Genomic DNA, 20,557 nt, shown 5'->3' with positions numbered 1-20,557 from the left:
GATATAGTTTCAGGCCTGGGTCCGTTTACATGTTCTAATTCATCGATCTTCCCTTTTTCTTGCTCTTTGTGAATCAGCACTTCTTGTTCTGGGGTTCTAATCGCATTAGGTTCCATCAATGCCTGGGTTGTTTCAATGAGGAGTTTACACATTTCCAAACGCTTCGTTTCCACTTTTGGTTGAGGATAAGTCAACCATCTCTGCTCTAAGGTTTGGTTTGTTTTTAGCCTTGCTTCATACGCTTGTAATAGAGCATCTAAAGGCTCTATCACTTTCTCGACCAACACTGATCCCCTTGAGGATGCTTTCCTCGGCTTGTTATTGTCCTCAGCAGTTTTACTATCTCTCTCTTGTTTCAGTTGCTCTTTCATTTCATGTAATTCATTTTGCATGGCAATTTGGGTTTTTATCCTTCTTGTTTTCATTCTGTCTCGTTTCGCCTTCCAAGATTTCTGCTGTAACTCTCGTTTTCAGTGGGTATTGGCAACTCGACCTTTTCTTCCAATGGCCTGTTTTTCTCTAATTCCTTGGCTTGGGCTCTGGTTACCGCATTGATTTGGATCATGGGTTCGGTTTCTGATCCACTGCTTGCACTTAGTAACACCCCCACAATATTCATAGTTGCTTTTCCCTTGTTGTCCGGATTCCTTCGGAAATCTGGCAGTATGTGATTCACACCACAACTGTTACAAAACCCAAAAAATTTCACTCTTTTGCCTTTGAAAGGACAACTACACTCCCAATGATCTGTACTGCCACAGTTATAGCACGGTCCAATTGGTGGTTGATTTTGAGGAGGTGCTCCCATAGGTTGTCCCGCCCTATTAGGATATCCTCTTGGCTTGTAGTTCTGGTTCGCAATGAACAGTAGCGTTTTTTCGTCCACCAAATATTGATCCCTCGAAGGTTGTGCTACATATGTTGGTGGTGCCATACCCTCGTTATTTTCCCACGGTTGATAGGCTTCATCTGCATACATCTGTGGTTCAGGTTCAGTTACGTAAGGCTCATTCGGTTCCTCGTAATAAGAAATTTGAGGTGTATTATTTGTTCCTAGTGATGCCTCATAAGGTTGAGCATACCTAATCATGGCCCTATTTTCCTGTGGTAAAGAAGGTTGTTGACCCAACACAGGTTGAGGTCTGTCTACTCCTGCTACCACATTCACATTTGGCCCACCTTGATATCTTGGAGGATGTGCCTGGGGTGGTTCTGTTGGAGGTCTATACGGCCTTTCCCTCACATAGTTTTTGTTGTAAAAACGCTCATCCATGCCATGGTTCGTCCATTTTTTCTCTATGGCGCACCATTTCAATACTCGTCCATTCACAACTGGTGCTTTTGGTTGTTGTGTGCACCACGGCGTTGGGTGATCCCCCCCACATATGTCACATTTTCTCATCTGAGACTGTCTCATCACTTGATTTGATCTCATATGTTGTTGCATTCTCTTCGTTACTTCCTCTATCATTTGGTCAGCTATCGACATTAAAGAAGCCTAAGCTCTCTCTTGGTAGAGGGTTCACTCTTAATAGATGAAGAGCCATTGGTTACTGAATTAGTATCCTCTGACACTTCCCCATATGCTTTGCACTTATCAACAAGATATAACGCTTCCCTTGTAACCTGTTCAAATGTGGTACAGGCTTTCAAGTGAAGGTCCTTTTTCAAGGTTTCGTTTCTAAGTCCTTCAATGAAGAGCACAGACAATCTCTCGTCCTGTGGTAATTCTCTCCTTGGGCACCTCTCAATGTATTTCTTGAATCGCAAGGATGCTTCCTTCACTTTTTCATTCTCCTTTTGTTTAAAAGCATAAATCTGTGATACAGTATTATGCTTTATACCCCGTTTTGAGAATTCTTCCGCGAACTCCCGCAATACATGTTCCATATTCGGACAAGTTTCAGGGTTCAAAGGTTGAAACCATGTTAAGGCCTTCCCTTCCAAGGTCAGCCCAAATCCCTCATATTGAGTATGAAAATCAGTGATCTGCTCTGCTCTTAAGACTTGCTTAAAGAGCGACACATAGGCATATGGATCCCCTAATCCGCTATACTTCTTTGGCATGCACTTCGCTACCTGGGATGGCCTCATCCGTCTATGGTCTTCGACCAATCTCAATGCTCTCGTGTCTCGACTTAATCGTTCTCATACATCATGGATGTCATGGGTTGCTCTCGTTGGCTCCCTTGCTACGAATCTACTACTAGGAGGCAAATGTGATGGTGTTGCTACAAATTTTAGACCTACTGCGGTATGTGTAGAGATAGGAACCGCACTACCTCGATTCGTAGCCATTGATTCTTTGGAATGTAATGTTCCCATGGGGCTTGGCATAGAATACTGAGGTCGATTGAAAGAATCAGCTACATGAGTCCTCTCTCCACTTGTTGCCATCAGGTCTGGCATGACATTTGTAGGTGTTGGTCTCAGTGGGCTTGGAGTGACATAATACTGGTGGAGTGGTCCCCCAAATTACGTATATCCTTCCAACTCCTTTTTATCGGTTGTTGCGTATCGTCTTCCATATTTGTCGTATGCGATGATTTTTGTTTCTAATCCCTCTGTGTAGGTGAAGACATAAAGTCTTTTCCTCTCTGTCAACTCTCTGACGTAGGGTTCCTCGCATCTATAGTAGAGATCTTCCTCTCCATTATTATACTTGTATAACCCCACGTAGACGTTGTCTGTGTTGACTCTCAAAGTTTTGTTTTCTTGCCTTAACCTCGCATTAGGGAAGCTCATTGTTGGTGCTTTCTCCTCAGGTTCCTCATCTACTTTGGCTTTTGTGCCCATCAATCCCTACTTGTCCACAATGTTAGGATTCAGGACTACCAATTAGGATTCAGGACTACCAAGTACATGATACCTTCGTCATCTAGGTACCTATCTCCGCTATAGCTCACAGGCACTAAGTCCTTGAACTCACTTGGTCTATCTTTTATTTTCACATAGTAGCGGTCCATACCATCTTTGTAGATCATGGCACCTTGCTTGTTGTCATACTGATACTTGATGAACAATAGCTTCATTGTGGCCGAAGGGTTTGATGGTGTTGCTGCCCTGTTTTCTCTTTCGTTTAGGTTTAAATGTCCCAAGTTTTTCGTGAAATACTCGTAAGATATCTTTGAAGAAGTATCAAAAATACTTCCTTCAGGGATCGGCTCTAACGGTCGTACTACACCTTGGTTTACACTCTCCTCCGTTGATAAAACACTTGCTTGATCCGCTAAATTTTGATGTTGGTTGTTGATTTGTTTTCCCGATCTCAAAAACATGAAGAAAGTGGAATTTACCGATTGAATCCAAACCTCTTACTTGGAGATGGAGTGATCTTCCAACTATCCCGAGAGAATTGGATTGTTACTTGATCGGTCTCTGCAAATGAATACACTTGATGGCTATGAGATCACTGTATCATTCCAACTGTCAGCAAATTCAACAATTTCACAATGACTTCAACACAATTTTGCTTGCAGATTATTGATAGTATGTCCAATTTGGGTTCTGACAACTCCTGATATCTTAAATAGTCTAGGTTGATGAACAGTTCAAAAATGAGTCAAATTTGGCACAGAGGTACACCGATCTCGATCGTAGTCACGTGCCCAAATTTGATGAAATTTCACCAGCTTGTTCACTAGGCTATTTTAATGCTACCCACCAGATACTTTGGTATTCAAACCCCAAAAAGTCAAGCTTTTACCAGTTCTTGGTTGGAAGTGTTTGTTTTCTTGAATCTGTCAGTCTGACTTGATTTTGGTGTTTGTTTTGGGATATGAAATCTATTTGGGGTTGTCCTATGTACAGGCTCTCCCTCTGTATAGTCTATACCCAATTTGATGTATATGCTCCTGATGAAAGTCAATTTCTATGTCAGTATATCGATTTCCGACTTGGATCAATACTCAGATGATTTGACAGGTATTTTGAGGTTTCTGACTCTTGCTTTTGTATACTTTTATGTTTATATACACCTGAGGATCTCACAGATGAAATCTGGTCAAAATCTGGCACTTAGGTACATCGATCGCGATCAGAGTTCTGAGCCCAAATTCAACAAAATTTGGCATGCTTGTAGACACTGATGTTTTAAGGCTATCCCCCAAGTCTTTTTGCATTTGGATCACCAAAAGTCAAGATTTTACAGTTTCTGGGTCGTCATGCTAGTTTTGCCCAAGTGGCCTGATTTCCTTGATTTTTGATTATTTTGGGTGTGGTTGCTTTCGACAAACTTGTTTAGAATCTTATCAGAAAGGCTCATGTCAAATCTTGTACAATTTTGACACTGAGGTACGCCGATCGCGATCGTAGTACCAGAGCCAAATCTGATGAAATTTTGTCTGCTCCCTCTGACAAGTGCTTTACAGTGTTTTGTGCTACCACTTGGTGATTTGAATCAATATCAACCCTGTTTGGTTAGATTTTCTAAATTTCAGAGTCTTATGGCCTTTTTGCCAAAGTTATGGTTTTCTGGTGTTTTTGACTCTATCTTTTGCCCCAAATCTGATTGGAATGTGATTTACTTATCCTACTCCTAAGTACAGAAATGAAAGAACATAAAGAAATGAATCAAACAAAACAAACAAGATGGATTTCGGGTGAGATTTCAGTACTCAATCGAATTAGAGAATTGAAGAGCAAAAATGCTTTGAACACTCTCACTCATAGCTCCCTAAATCTCCTAAGAGAAGATCTAGCCGGTCCACTGACTCTAGACTCTACTAAGCTCTAAACCCCTGTCTAGCAGCCTAACTGAGGTGTAAAATGGATTTGTGGATTGATCTTCTTTTAAGGAAGCTAACTGCGCACTCGGTCACTCATCACCTAAGGTGCATTCCCCGACAGCGGCGCCAATGTTTGCGGGTCACCGCAACGGACGTCCATAGCATAGCTGTCACACATCAACATAAAATATCAATACAAGGGAAGCGACCAGGATAAGGCATGGAAACTCACTAGGGTGTCAATCCTAATGAAGTGAACTCGATGAGATGAAACTACTAACTCTACAAGCAAATCAAACGCACTAAAGCCAAGTAATCTGCCTATGTCCTTCTACACAGCTCTACAGTCATCATGCCCGTTTACTATGCAAATCATATCGGATTCGCACGAAACTTGAAGGGAAGCTACAGGGGACTATCAGGAGCATATCCTATCACTGTCACAGTATTTTGGAGAGGTACAAAGATCGCAATCGTTCATCCCAAAGTCAGCAAAAACAGTGAACATGTGATCCTAAAGGGTCGTTTTAGAGTCCCTAAAGCCTCTCCTAGGGTCAAAACAACATAAAATACGCATATAATCACTCAAAACAATGATTTAAAGTCTCAAACTCGTAGTTGAAAACCTACACCGAATCTTGAATGATTACACTCGAATGGAAGAGCAGAGTAAGAGGAACACAATGCAATAAACGAATCTGAATTCAGATTACCGTAGCCACCGTAGCGAAGATTACAAGTTGGAGCAAGATAGAGCTCTCAAACGTACGATGTCGTCTCGTGATAAAAGAAGATAATGTTCAAACTTACAAAACTTGACCTTTATAGTTTAGGTCTTTACAAATGGCTTGTCCGGCCAAAAGCTCCTAAACTTCTAACTGGCTCTCTAATATACAAATGCTCCCAGATAAATAATCATAAATTCTTTTACAAGTTCTCGACTTAGAGATGCTCTCTTACAAAAGAATTTTACAAGGGTTTCCCACTAAAATGTGACTCCTTCTCTGGAAACCGCATCTTCGTCCGCCAAACAACAAGGCCCCTGGATGTTGTATCAAGTGTTGAGTTTGTCTTGCAAGGCTTCTCAATGTCCTATATTGACAAAATCCAAAGATTAAAACTTGGTTCTTAACTTCTTGCCAAGTACATTTTAAAACATAGAGAAATATATGTGAGAGAGGGAGAGGAGAGAGAAATACAAAGGCCTCAAAATTTTTCCATATGGACAAAACCTAACAAATACAAACTTGGATCATCGACCTAGGTTCTGTCCTTGTTGACAAAACCCAACAAGTTTAAACCTAAATCATTGACCCCTTGCCAACCCCTAAATCATAATCGCTAACGTCATCAATGTCGAATAGTTTCTTGCAATATGTCTAATGGCCTAGCTTTTGTGACCCTTTGTCACATGATGGCCTAGCTCGTGAGACGCTTGCATAGTCTTCTTGGGCACAAGGTTTTTACCACAAGGACAAATCTCAAGGATTGTTGTCACTTTGTGGAAAAACAGTCCATTATTTGGCTGAAACATATAAAAAATATTGTCACTTAAAATATGCAGGCCATTTTGTAAACTCTTTCTCACATATTAAAAAATGACATTTGTTGCAAAAAGTACGTTTCTTGGAGGTACTACAACGGAGGACGTAGAGAGGACAAGAAGTATTGGTGGTCTATTGGGGTATGGGAGCACTATTGCAAGGAACTCAAAGTGGTGGGGCATTCTTGGTGGCACACTAAGCCTCCAACACACTGAGGGGTTGTTGTGGGTGCCAACTCTACAATTTCACATTAAACTCTGATGGTAGTCACTATGACCTTGTCTCTTCAACATGAGAGAGAGAGAGAGTGCGAGAGAGACGAATTGCAACTTGGACTCCAACAACAGAGAGAGGCAACACACATTGGTGGAGCGAAAGACAACACAACTCACCTTGTAGGGCCTTCAAGGTTGCGGCAAGCCTTTGAGCCAGGTTTGACCTAGAAGCCTCAACTTAGAGAGAGAGAGAGAGAGACAGAGAGAGAGAGTTCTTTTATCGTCCTCGGAGGTCAAATATGACCTATGGGACCAAATGAACATGTCACGTGGTGTGAGTGGAGGTCATGCGATGCTCAAAAATGGCTGAAATGAGCGTCGCAATAGAGAGTCCACATCGTGGTTTGGAGAGGAAGGTATGTAGGGAGAGCTCATGGCTGAATATATAGGGAAAAGAGGACCTAATGTGGTCAAAGATGAGCATTCAAGTAGTGTGTGGTACTCACTCTCTCACACTTTTTGAGGGCATAACGTGCAAAGTCGACAAAACTCCTCGCCAATGCCCCAACGTCCTGTCTCGCAGCGTAGAGAATGGGAGCTAAGACGAATGGAGCCAATGGTGCGGATTGCCCTCACTGGGATGGGCTCAAGGATGTAGGGATGGGTTTGGTTACCTCGTCGGAGAAGAAGAGAGATTTGTAATTTGGGGCAATGTGTGTGGTGTAATGGTTGAAGCGAGAACCTCCATATTTCTCCCAAGCCGTGATACATTGGCATTGTGTGTGTGTGTGTGTGTGTGTGTGTGTGTGTGTGTGTGTGTGTGTGTGTGTGTGTGTGTGTGTGTGTGTGTGTGTGTGTGTGTGTGTGTGTGTGTGTGTGTGTGTGTGTGTGTGTGTGTGTGTGTGTGTGTGTGAGAGAGAGAGAGAGAGAGAGAGAGAGATTTAGCTATGGTGTCACCAAACTACATCTCTGCATGTAGGAAATAGAACTCCTTACAGCATGCAAGTGCTACTACTTTCTTTGTATGAGTAGGTCCAATGCTAGAAGAAACCGAGGTCTAGTGCATTTTAATAAGCTAAAATCTTAAAGGCCCGTAGATTTTGAGCTCGCCTTGAAGAAAAATGAGAATTAAAGAAAGTTTTAGTGTAAATACAGAAAGAACCTTCAAATCTTGACTAAAAACCGAGAGAATTTCATGTTTGCCCTTCGGTTAGGCAAAATGTTTTTTTCCAACCTTGAACTGTAGGTCTAGTGACAAACACGAGTGGGTTAGGCAGGTAGATGTCGGACATGCGGCAAACGTAGCGCAGTTGGACAATGCAAGCAGAGGCAATGGAGAGCTATCGCAAGTTAGTGAAGGACGCAACAACGTGTGAAGAGCAGAGGGAGGATGACGCACAAAGGGTTGGGGTTGGCTTGATGCACACACACACACACACACACACACACACAGACTGACAACAAGATGAACCTTATCCAAGACCAAAGGCAAAGGGGCCACACTTTAGATTGAAATTCAAATTTCAAAATCTGAATATCTCCGGGGCATTCTCCTAACCATAAAGTAAAGGAAAATTACTAACAGTTCCCTCTAATTTGTGGAAGTTCCCAGAATACCCCTCAAATCTCAAATTCCCGATCTACCCCTCATATTTGACAAAAAATGCCCAAAATACCATTCAATTTCTCCAAAATTGCCAAAATACCCCTCATTAACCTAGTATACATCTCTAATCACAATTTTTTTTTGCATCTCTTCATAAGATACGCAAAAATTGGGACAAATCTGTCCCAAAATGATACAAGGGTATATTGGGAATTTTTGAAATTTGAGGGGGTGCTTTGGGAATTTCCAAAAATCAGAGGGGTATTTTGGTAATTTTTCCTAAAATACAAACCTTTTATTAAAAAGGGAATTTAGAAGATTGTTAAAATATTTCAATGTATGCTAATTTCAAGGGGGCTAGGGGTTTTGATCTCCTTTTTGCTCTGTGTGTGTCTGTAGATCAAAGAATTTATATATACATACACACAAATATTATAATACATTTGTTCGTAACTACATAGATGATATACATATATATGTAATTATTGTTCTATTATTATCATTTATAATGTACATACTTGTGTGTTTTTGTACTACATATATATGTGTATATATACATGTGTATGTGTGTGTATACATATATATTTTGTATGCATGTATGTATGTATATGTGTGTGTGTGTGTGTGTGTGTGTGTGTGTGTGTGTGTGTGTGTGTGTGTGTGTGTGTGTGTGTGTGTGAGCCAATGTGAGGGTGCATGTATATACGTATACCTATGTATACATATGAGCTAATGTGCGGGTGTCTATATATATATATATATATATTGATTTCTATGTATATATATTAGTGTATCAAAAACATATGTGTGTGTGTGTATGTATGTATATATATATACATATGTATGTATGTATGTATATAAGTATGTATGTGTGTGAATCTCTCTCTCTCTCTCTCTCTCTCTCTCTCTCTCTCTCTCTCTCTCTCTCTCTCTAACCCTCACTTTTGTCTACTTGGTCAGATTTTTGTGATGATAATTCCCCTCACTTTCTCTGAGCGAGTGAGGAGGCTTGTGACACTTTACTATCGTTGGATGTGATCAGCACAAAAGCAAGGAATCTGCACTTGAAGACTAAGCTGAATACAGTGTAGAAGAGAAATACATCAATCAATGATTATTTGTAGAATATAAAGAACATATATAAGTTCCTTGTATCAATTGGTGTTCAGATGATGACGATGATGATGATGATGATGATAAGGTGGAAGTAGTCTGTGAGGTTTAGGTCCGAAATACAAACAATTTAATATTGGTACCCATCTTCAAGAAAACCCTCCCACATTTATAGATATGGTGTCCTAACTAATTATGAAAAAGAAGGAACTTGTGGAAAACTTCTTTATGCATGATAGAAATAATTTTGAGTAGGTCCTCTTTGACCATAGAGGAAGAGGAAGAGGACAAAGTACAGGTCATGGAGGTGGTCAAGGAAGAGGCGAAGAAGATTATAACTACTTAGATGGCTTAATTCTTGGATACATTCAATTAACAATCAAACTTGAGGCTCAACATTAAATAGCCTTTTTCACTAGATGCATTATATATGCCTATAGGGCTATGCCATCTGATTTAACTAATGTACCATCTACCTTTCAAAGATTAATGAACCATCCATTCAGAGAATACATGTGAATATTTTGGAGATTTACATGGATGAACTATATATTCAGCGTATCTTCACCCACGATTTGAATTGGTTAATTATAGAGAGTAGTGGGGTGGGTCTAACATAGCAGAATTGTCGAGGGATAGCTTCTTTCAGATTTCTTATAGCTCAATAATGGTAAAGCCATAGGAAGTCTAAAAATACCCCATTATCAAGACCAAAGCTCCCGAGGTGTGCACCATATCCCACATAGTGGGCTCAACAAAATCAATAATAGATCCCAGTCCCACTTACCCTAATATAATTATCAAAATCAATCATTAATAGGCTACTTAAGGACCTTTCTTCTTAAGCAAGACAAGAGAAAACAAACGCTCTAATACCAATGTAATGGAAATGGCCTATGAACTTTGAAAATAGCAAAATTAAAAGAATTAAAGTGAGCAATTTTGTGAGATCACTTTGAGAACATATAGGGTCAACTTAATTGATGGTAGCAACATAAACATAGTACTTAATTAACTTGGCATGAACAATACTTTTGCAAGAGAGAGAGTATCAAGGAACATGATAATAGTTGATGACCGGATTTATTTGGATCCGGTCCCCCCTTCCAAAAGGCGTTTGTATTATAGATTCTCCCATTGAGAGAGACTTGGTACAATACAATATTTGTGTTCCTTGTGACCTTGGTGATGCTATGAGCATGGAAGGCTTCCTGCACCACGAGCATAACATAAACTTTGCAAAAAACATTAACTATCCCAAGCCTCAGTCCCAAGGCCTCAAACACCTTCGAGGGTGGAGAGAGCTAGTGGGGAATGAGGGTAAGGAAGAGGAAGAAGAATCATCCATAGTAGAAAGAATTATTTCCTCACTTATCATCACTCTTCTTGCTTATCATAACATAATAGCATAGTAATGAAGATGAAGAAGATGGCAAGCTTAAGCATTGAAGCATGGCTCTTGGTTGGATTTGCATTCCATAGCCAACATTGTTAGTGTAGTCTCTCAACTTCTCAACAAGCTTGGAGAAGGAGATGGAGTTCTTGCACTTTGCACTCCACACAATGAGAGAGAGAGAGAGAGAGAGAGAGAGAGAGAGAGAGAGAGAGAGAGAGTGTGTGTGTGTGTGTGTGTGTGTGTGTGTGTGTGGGGGGGGGGGGGGGGGGGGGGGAGTATACCCCCCCTCTCAAGCTTGGTCCACCTCTCTCTCTCTCTCTCTCTCTCTCTCTCTCTCTCTCTCTCTCTCTCTCTCTCTCTCTCTCTCGTATTATTTAATTATATCATTTGGACATGTGTCCTCTTTTTCCTCTTTGAGAGAAAGAATTTAATTATTTATTTTTACGCATCTAAATTCTCATTGGACCCCTTTAAAGCATATCAAAATAGGATTCAAGCACATTATGAGAGCCACATGTGGAGGATTTTAACATGTGTCTTTTATGCTTCTTAAGTCATTTGGTTTGAGTGTTACCAAACGGTGAGCGAACATTCTCAAGCAAAGAAAAAACCGAGCGAGTTTGTCATAAACATAGAGACTTGTTATTGGTAGCAACAGAGAGAAAGATCATAGATTGAGAGCACACACAATAAGGAGCTAGAGAGATACCAAAATAGGAAGCATTATAATTTGCATAAGCACATGCAATTGTTTCCTCTAAAGCCAAAATAAAGTAATATTGACACCACAACAATTTCAATTTCCATTAGCACATGTTGACATCTCCTCTAATATCATGAACCTCGTTGTGTTTCAACATTAGCTAGTGGACAACTTTCATGCAATGGGAAATTTTAAAAAGGCATCCACCAATTAAGCTACATGCATATCAAGTTAGGAATATTAATTTAACAAGCAACATTCACATAAAACACTAGATATCTATGTAGCATCCAACAAGCTAAATATATCAAGTAGGCCGAGGAACCTTATATCATAGATAGATTCAAAGCATCATCGATCATCATATAATCTAATTGCATGTCCCCTTCACCTTCTACATGTGAAGATGTAAAAGCCTTCTCTTCAAAATATATTATCAAGTGGACGAATGGGTAAAGATAGGATATACTATGGGTACCCAATGCTTTGCCAAAATTTATTTTTACTATTATACTATTCATTGAACTAAGATACTAAATAGATGTATAAGTTTTGAAAACATGATGCACATCATCTCTTGAAACCAACAAGAACTGAGTTCAAACTAGAAGCCAATCAATTTCTTTTTTAAGATAAGCATAAAATAATGTTATACAAATATATACCCACCTTTGAGTGCCATACCTAGGTTGAATGAATAGTCTTGAACACCATGCTTATTATTACCTTTGGTTATTACTTCTGGTGAAGTCCTCTATTTGGAAATGACATGTTCTAGCCTCATATTTCATCTCCGCAAAGTTGAAGGATAGAATAAACTCAGGGGATAACACAACATCGTTCACAAACTCGGGAAGTCTTATATCAAGTTGGAGGCTCATGATTGGAGCTGGCTCTCACCTATATTCTCTAGCGTAGTGTCTCTCTTTGAAGACAACTAGAAATTAAAAAATATCTCTACTCTTTTTTCATGTCGCATCCTATCAATATTGCAGGCACAACTTATGTTTTATGAGTTTTTGCTCCCCATGCCATGAAAGTATGCCCTTCCATAGGGAAGTGTAGATGCTACTTTTGAGTGCCTCTCTTTTGAAAGTGTAGTGGTCATTCAAATCATTACACTTCTTCTTTCATATTGCAATGAACTGATTGGGAATCAGTTTGTGTATTAAGTGTGTGAAAGGAAGGAAGTTTGACTTTTAAAGACATAATACAAAACACAAAATTTATTAAAAAATGAGCGATGCTAACATTTCTAAATAGAAAAGTATAGTGTAGGATTCATAAACTTAGGGTGTTTACATACCTTGGTGCCTGCCAATCCCATCATTTTTCTTAGGTAAAGTGAAGTACGTGTCTGTTAGACTTCAAGTATAACAAAATAGGGGCCCATTGCAGTGACTTGTTGGTAACCTATTGGATAGTTTGTTTGGTTGATAGGAGCCGGGTCCCATATTCAAGTGTTTTGACTCTCAAAGCTATGGAATCCCTTTTTTTGAGGACGAAATCAGAGGATGCCATGAGTGGCCAAATCTCCATGAGGATGCCATGAGTGTGTAAAGTACCTAATACATCTTGCGAAAAGAGCTTAAAGCTTCCTCACTATATAATGATGAGAGGTAATTTAAAAAAAGTTGACTATACATACGGGTAGAAATCTGTACCGGCATGGATGATTAAGTAGTGCAAATTGGGGATAAAACACAAGCTCTCTCTCTCTCTCTCTCTCTCTCTCTCTCTCTCTCTCTCTCTCTCTCTCTCTCTCTCTCTCTCTCTCTCTCTCTCTCTCTCTCTCTCTCTCTCTCTCTCAGTAGTGCTCGAATAACACCAAACAGCTGAATGAAAGTGCAACGTGTTCAAGACTCCAATAGAATTTTGTTTTTACTCATTTTTTTATATAATCAAATTCATAAAAAGATGTTGACCGAGCTACCTTATGACATCTAATTGCAGGCGCGGATGGCTACATGCAATTGTTGGGGGGACTAAAGCACTAAACATGCGCTACCTCATGACAGTTGCATGTACACTACCTACCTTCAACGAGGATGCCCCTCTTACACATTACTCATGACACATATCAATGTCTAGCACGAGGAGCCGACATGCTTATACATTACCCGCCAGCTCGCCGACTCTAATACCCTCACCCCTCGGCCTACCCTGCTACATATATAATTTGACACGCCTGGTAGCATATTGTTTGTGGTCCTCCGAGATCCCCTAGATATCTATAAGCTCATTGCGAGCTGGATCTATACCAGCTTCAGGATGATGCACTGCTCCCGGCCAATCATGACGGCACCTCACTCAATATGGATGGCGTTGTACACCAGCAATATGCCGCTATGGCTAGAGCTTGTCCGACACATCCTTGCTTTGAAAACGTCCAAGATGAGGGTGCGCGTTGTACCCTTAAGAACGAAGCTAGGCTCCCTGCCCCACTTCAGCAGATGGACCCCTTCCGTGGTGCACGCACTCAGGCAATCCTATTGCCGAAGATTCTAGCCTTGCAGAAGAGAGAAATTCAAGGATCCCACCCACATTGCCTTTCACTATCTCAACAACCAGACTTACAACACCAACTCCTTGAAGCGTTTATGGTTACTTCAGCTGCATCAAAGGTTCATGTTGAAGAGCCATGTCGCAAGGCACCATATATGACAAGTGTAAATATATATGACACCTTTCACTACCTCAACAACCAGACTTATAACACCAACTCCTTAAAGAATTTATGGTTACTTCAGCTGCATCGAAGGTTCATGTTGAAGATCCACGTCGCGAGGCACCATATATGACAAGTGTAAACATATAATCGGCAACCTTGGCCCCCGCAAGCCACAGCATCATGCACCAATGACATCCAATACTATCATCTTGCATTCTATGGTACCGTGCAAGAGCAGGCAACAGCTCGTACGATCTCCAGGTTCCAAGACGGGGCAGATCCTTGCACAAGCAGCAGATCGTGATGCAAACTTTAGTTGCTCCTTGGACAACGATCAAATAGAGCAGATCAGCAAAGCCTACCTCACTTGCAGATCAGAAAAGCGTTTTGGAACACCATATTTCTAAGCTAGAACTACCGCAGGACACCTGCATGTAGGCATCCGCGCCAGCGCGGATGGCTACATGATGTTGAGGGGGAGGTAGACTAAAGGAGAAAGCCGCAATTCCTTGCCACTTGCATCCAAGCTGCTCGCTCAGTTGCGTAACTCTTTCCCAATACATAACAAGTTGTCAAAGCTCATGTACAACTGACACGGTGTAGAAACAAATTCCAAAGATACTTGTAGTCAATGATTGTGCCTTCAGCTAAGCTTCCAATATCTATTGCTTAAGTTAAAGTATTGAGGCACTTAATTGCACAAAGTTGCTCGAGTTTGCATAAGCTCGAAAAGTTTCGCTCGGAGTATGGATTTCCTCTTTGGTTTGAATTGAACACGTCAAACACTTAGTCAATTAAACATGGAAACTGTTTATGGCTCTTGAGAGTTTATCTTTGAATTGAAAACTTCAAGAACCTTTGTCATTTAAGCATGAGAATGACCTCAAGCTTGGGCAAGGTTCCCACAAACACTTTAAGAACTTCAGTTAGCAAGCCGACAAGGACCTCATGCTTGGGTATGATTCCCACCTTAAGGTCAGTCCTAGCTTGCCTAAGGTCAAAGGACCTTTTAACACTCACTTTTGGAGGTCTTTAATGAAGCTACCCCTAAGGTCTTTTAAGCTCCATTAGATGCACGCTGCTCTTTGATAGAATACCTCCTTTTGGATCCCTAATGAGATGTACCCATCTCTTCTCTTTGTCCCTTGCTAAGGTAATCTAGAAGCACTTATTGCACATTGCTCTTTGGTAGACCGTTTCCTTTTGGACCCCTATTGAGATGAAACCATTTCTCATTTTGGTCCCCTGTTGAGATAGGTCTAGAAGCACATATCTATATCCTAGCTCTTATTCCCCTTTTATCTTCCATATTAATTGATTGGTTTAATATGAGAAAATCATTTGGTAAAGCTAGATATTATATTTTATGATAGCATATACGAAGTCCAAAAAATATTGTCCATGCCTCCATAGAAGATGCCGTCCATGTTTGGCTTCTCATCTCTTCCTGGTGCTTGCTTAACATGGAGGCACGTGCTTAACTCTAGGATGGAGCTTACTCTTTGTAGTTTCATGTTTATCTACATAGCCATTGTGTCATGTTTTAATATCTTCTTTTTTTTTGAAATTTTAAATAACGTTCATAAATTTTTATTCACAAGCAAAACAAAGAGGAAACACCATTTGAATGTTTAAGCGCTAAAGCGGGTTCGGTAATAAGCACGATAATAATAGCGGCAAAACACACAGCTATATACGTGGTAATATTTAAAATACAAAAAAATGCCCCCCGCTCCCCTCTCTCTTTTCTGGTCAACCCATTTTGGACTCTCTCGCTCTCTCTCTCTCTCTCTCTCTCTCTCTCTCTCTCTCCCTCTCCAAAATGTGGTAAAAGATCACAATATATGTTTTGACATTTTCATAATGTTAAAGTATGAGTTGTAATTTAAGTATTTTTACTATTTTCAAAAAACAATTGATATTTTATATGTTTTATGCAAGTAAAAAATAAAGTTTCTCATTTGGACCACCCAAAATTGGGTGGCCCAAATGAGCATCTTCATTTTTGAAATTCTGTATAGCGGTAATAAACGCGGTACTATTCGCGAAAATATTATCGTAGATATTACAACAATTATTATCAAATATCCATTATCATGCCTTTTGTCATAAAATCTAATGTCTAACTAGAGAATAAATGGGAACAAGGGTTAGAATATAGACATGTGCTTATGGATCTATCTCAACATGGGGCCAAGGTTAAAAGGGTCCAAATGAGAGATGGTTTGTCAAAGAGCAAGGCTAGCTAATGGAGCTTAAAGACCTTAGCGTTAGCTGCATCGAAGACCTCCAAAGGTTAGTGTTAATAGTTCTTTGACCTTAGACAAGCTAGGGATGTGCTTGAGGTGCGAACCTGGCCCAAGCTTAAGGTGCTTGTCGTGCTTGTTAACTAAGGTGCTTGAGGTGCTTGTCGTGCTTGCTGACTAAGGTGTTGGAGGTTCTTTATGACTAAGGTGCTTAAGGTGCTCCATGACTAAGGTGCTTGAGGGGCTTAAGGTGTTCCCAAAGTCAACTAGCATCCCTACTCAATGGGGGGCGAGCCCTAACTATAGGGGCATGAGAGAGAACACACACATCCTCACACAAGGTAATCCTAGTCTAAGGAAGCAACAAAGACACATGCCAAGTTCATCTCCATGTTGCCTTTATAAGGTGCCTAAAGCCTATTGGTTGGCCTCTCAAGGGGTCCAATGATAATTTAGCTAATTAAATCATTTGTTTATGCATTTATCAAGTCATCTCTCTCAAAGGGGAAAGGGGGACACTTATTCTAATGATAGCATGGTTGCTTGATATAACAAAAGCATGTGATTGGCTATGCTTGTAGGGGTCCAATCAAATTAAAGCTTGAGCTACAAGGAGGGGTCGACCAAGGAAGCTGGGGGTTTGCTTGCAGGGTATACTCTCTCCCACACACTCACACATACTCTCATTGTGTGAAGTGCAAAGTGCAAGAAATCCATCTCCTTCTCCAAGCTTGTTGAGAAGTTGAGAGCCTACACCAACACTCTTGGCTATGGAATGCAAACCCAACCAAGAGCCATATTGCTTCAATGCTTAAGCTTGTCATCTTCATAACTATGCTATTCAGTTATGGTAAGCAATAAGAGTAATGATAAGTGAGGAACTATTTATTTCTCATGTGAATGTTTCTTCTTTCTCTTTCCACCTTCATTCCCCGCTATCTCTCTCCACCTTCAAAGGTGTTTGAGGCCTTGGGACTGAGGCTGGGGATGGTTAATGCTTTTACAAATTTTATAATATGCTCATGATGCATGAATCTTTCTATATGAATTGCATCACCTAGGTCACAAGGAACACAAAGATTGTATTGTACCAAATCTCTCTTTATGGAAGAATCTATAATACAAAAGTCAATTGAAGGAGGGACTGGCTCCACATAAATCCGGTCCTCAACTATTGTCATGTTCTCTAATTCTCTCTCTTACAAAATTATTATTCATGCCAAGTCAATTAATCATAATGGTTGTGTTGCAACCACTAATTAAGGTTCTCAAAGTAGTCTCATAAAAATGCTCACTATTGTCATTAAATATCTAATATCTAACCAATCCAAATGATTTTCTCATATTAAACTGATCATTTAAAATGGGATAATAAACGGGAACAAGGGTTAGAATAAAGACATGTGCTTACAGATCTATCTCAACACAGGGCCAATGGTAAAGGGGCCCAAATGAGAGATGGTATGTCAAAGAGCAAGGTTAACTAATGAAACTTAAAAGACCTTAGGGTTAGCTTCATTAAAGACCTCCAATGGTTAGTGTTAAAAGTCCTTGACCTTAAGAAAACTACGACTGAGATTGAGGTGGGAACCTGACCTAAACTTAAGCAAGCTAAGGTTGTGCTTAAGGAGGGAACCTTAAGCAAGCTAGGGCTGTGCTTGAGGTGGGAACCCGACCTAAACTTAAGCAAGCTAGGGCTGTGCTTGAGGTGGGAACTCCACCTAAGGTTCTTGTTGAGGTACTTGTCACATTTAATGAGGAAGTTGCTTGAGAAGCTTCATATGCATGGGGTTTAAGATGCTTGAGTCAAAAAGAGAATCTACACACTTAATGAAGAAGTTGCTTGAGAAACTTCCTATGCATAAAAATTTCAAAGTTAGGGGAATTCTAAAAGAGCACATGGCACACATGTCACACTCTCACTAAGCTTAACCACATGGTGTGCTTGAATGCTATTGGTTGGGCTAAAGAGGGGTCCAATGAGCTTATACTTCCATATAAAAAATATCTAGATATTTTCAAGCTCTCTCTCTCTAAGGGGTAAGAAGGACACTTGTCAAAAGACTACCCATGTACTTGACTGCATGATGCATGTGATTGCCTAGGGGGAGAGGGGTCCAATGAGCTTGCAACATGCAGAAAGGTCACCACTCGCCCAAAGCAAGGAGAGGGGGTGCTAGGGGGATATACTCCACACACACACTCATTTGGAAAGCCATTCTCACTTGGTGAAAGTTGAGGAACACCACCTCCTTCTCCAAGCTTGTGAGAGTCAAAGCCTACACCAACACTCTTGGCTATGGAGTGCAAATGCAACCAAGAGTCATGCTTCAATGCTTAAGCTTGCCATCTTCTCCATCTTCATTACTATGTTATTATGTATGCTAGCAAGAAGAGTAATGATAAGTGAGGAACTATTTCTTTCTCCTATGGAATGTTTCTTCTTCCTCTTCTCTATCCTCATTCCCCGCTAGCTCTCTCCACCTTCGAAGGTGTTTGAGGCCTTGGGACCGAGGCTTGGGATAGTTAATGCTTTCTTTCTTCAAGTTTATGTTATGCTTTCCATCTTCATTGCATCACCTAGGTTACAAGGAACACAAAGATTGTATTGTACCAAGTCTCTCTTGATGGGAGAAACTATAATACAATTGCCTATTGGAGGGGGGACCGGCTCCATATGAATCCGGTCCTCAACTATTGTCATGTTCTCTAAACTCTCTCTCTTGCAAAAGTATTATTCATGCCAACTTAACTAAGTACCATGTTTATGTTGCTACCATCAATTAAGTTCAACCGCTATGCTCACAAAGAATCTCTCAAAAGTGCTTCACCTAATTTCCTAATTCCGCTACTCTCAAATTTCATAGGCAATTTCCATTACATTGGTATCAGAGCATTTGGTTTCTCTTTTCTTGCTTAAGAAGAGAGGTCCTTAAGTAGCCTATTAATGGTTGTTTTTGTTAATTATATTAGGGTAAGTGGGTCTGGGATCTATTATCGGTTTTGTTGAGTCCACTATGTGGGATATGGTGCACACCTCAGGAGATTTGGTCTTAATAATGGATTCTTTTTAGACTTGCCTACGGCTTTACCATTATTGAGCCATAAGAAGTCAAAAAGAAGCTATCCCTTGACAACTTCGCTACGTTAGACTCACTCCACTACTCTCTATAATTAACCAATTCGAGCCGTGGGTGTAGATACTTAAGTGCCTATTTTCAAAGGCTAAGAGGAGTAGCAACTAAGGTTTTGAATTGCCAAAGCATACACTAAGTAAACACATAGGTTTAATTAGCAGGGCTGAAATAACCAAAAGAGGAGAATGAACATTGATAACTTTGATTTTGCACATGAAGCTGCCAATGATGATGCCCCCATGTTTGTTAATTATCTTGCCACTAGGTTGCAACAAGCTATGGGCAACCCCACTTTGCAAGCGGAAGTTACTCAACAACTTTGTGCTTATGGGATTCCCTTTCCTCTCCAAGAGTAGAGAGAGCTTAGGAAGCCTCTTGCAGAGACCCCCAAAAGAACACTCTCTCCCATACGAGAGGAGGAATCCAAAGATCAAGAAAGAAATGAATCCCTAAATTCCTCCGGAGATGTGGCTCCACGAAGGATGACTAAACGATCGCCAACTCCTCCCAAGAGGAAACGGTTAACCCATAGTCCTTCTCCTCGTCACTCCAAAAGGGAAGAGAGGAAACCAAAGGAAGAAAAGCGCAAGAAAGAGGTCACCCTCTTCTCCTTCTTCTTCACCTTCCTCCTCTACCGATGAAAGCTATGGCTATTCTCCTAGAGAATATAAGAGGGGAGGACATCGCAAATCTTACCCTGCATGGCAAAGGTCACAAAAGCTCAAGAAGTTCAAAGAGGGAGGAAAGAGTATCTCTTTTCTCACCTATGATGCACGTTTGGTGCTACCGGCAAAGTATTGGCCTTCATCAAACAATTTGATGCGGCCTTTGGAGATGAGGGATTCACAGATTCTCCAAGCTACACCATGTAGCTATGCACTTCCAAAAATCGGCTCATCAATGGTGGGCTAGCCTTTGAGGCAATGGCGAAGCCCCAAAGACATAGAAAACTCTACGCGTTTCCATCATGAAGCAATTCCTTGCAAGTGATGCAAAGGACAAAGTACTCACCGACTGGCGGAGTTTAAGCCTCCTCTCTCGTGAGTCTATCCACAAATATGTGGACAAGTTTTGGGATTTACATCTCAAGGCTACTGTGTTTCAAAAGATAGACTTTGCTGAGCAAAAACAACAATTCTATGCAAGATTACCTGAAGAGATGTCCGAGTATGTCAACTCTCAACAGTCTAACTCTACCA

The sequence above is a fragment of the Adiantum capillus-veneris genome, chromosome 29 (genome assembly GCF_014529385.1).
Source record: "Adiantum capillus-veneris isolate H3 chromosome 29, ASM1452938v2, whole genome shotgun sequence".
NCBI lineage: Eukaryota > Viridiplantae > Streptophyta > Polypodiopsida > Polypodiales > Pteridaceae > Adiantum > Adiantum capillus-veneris.
This window is presented reverse-complemented; position numbering follows the sequence as displayed.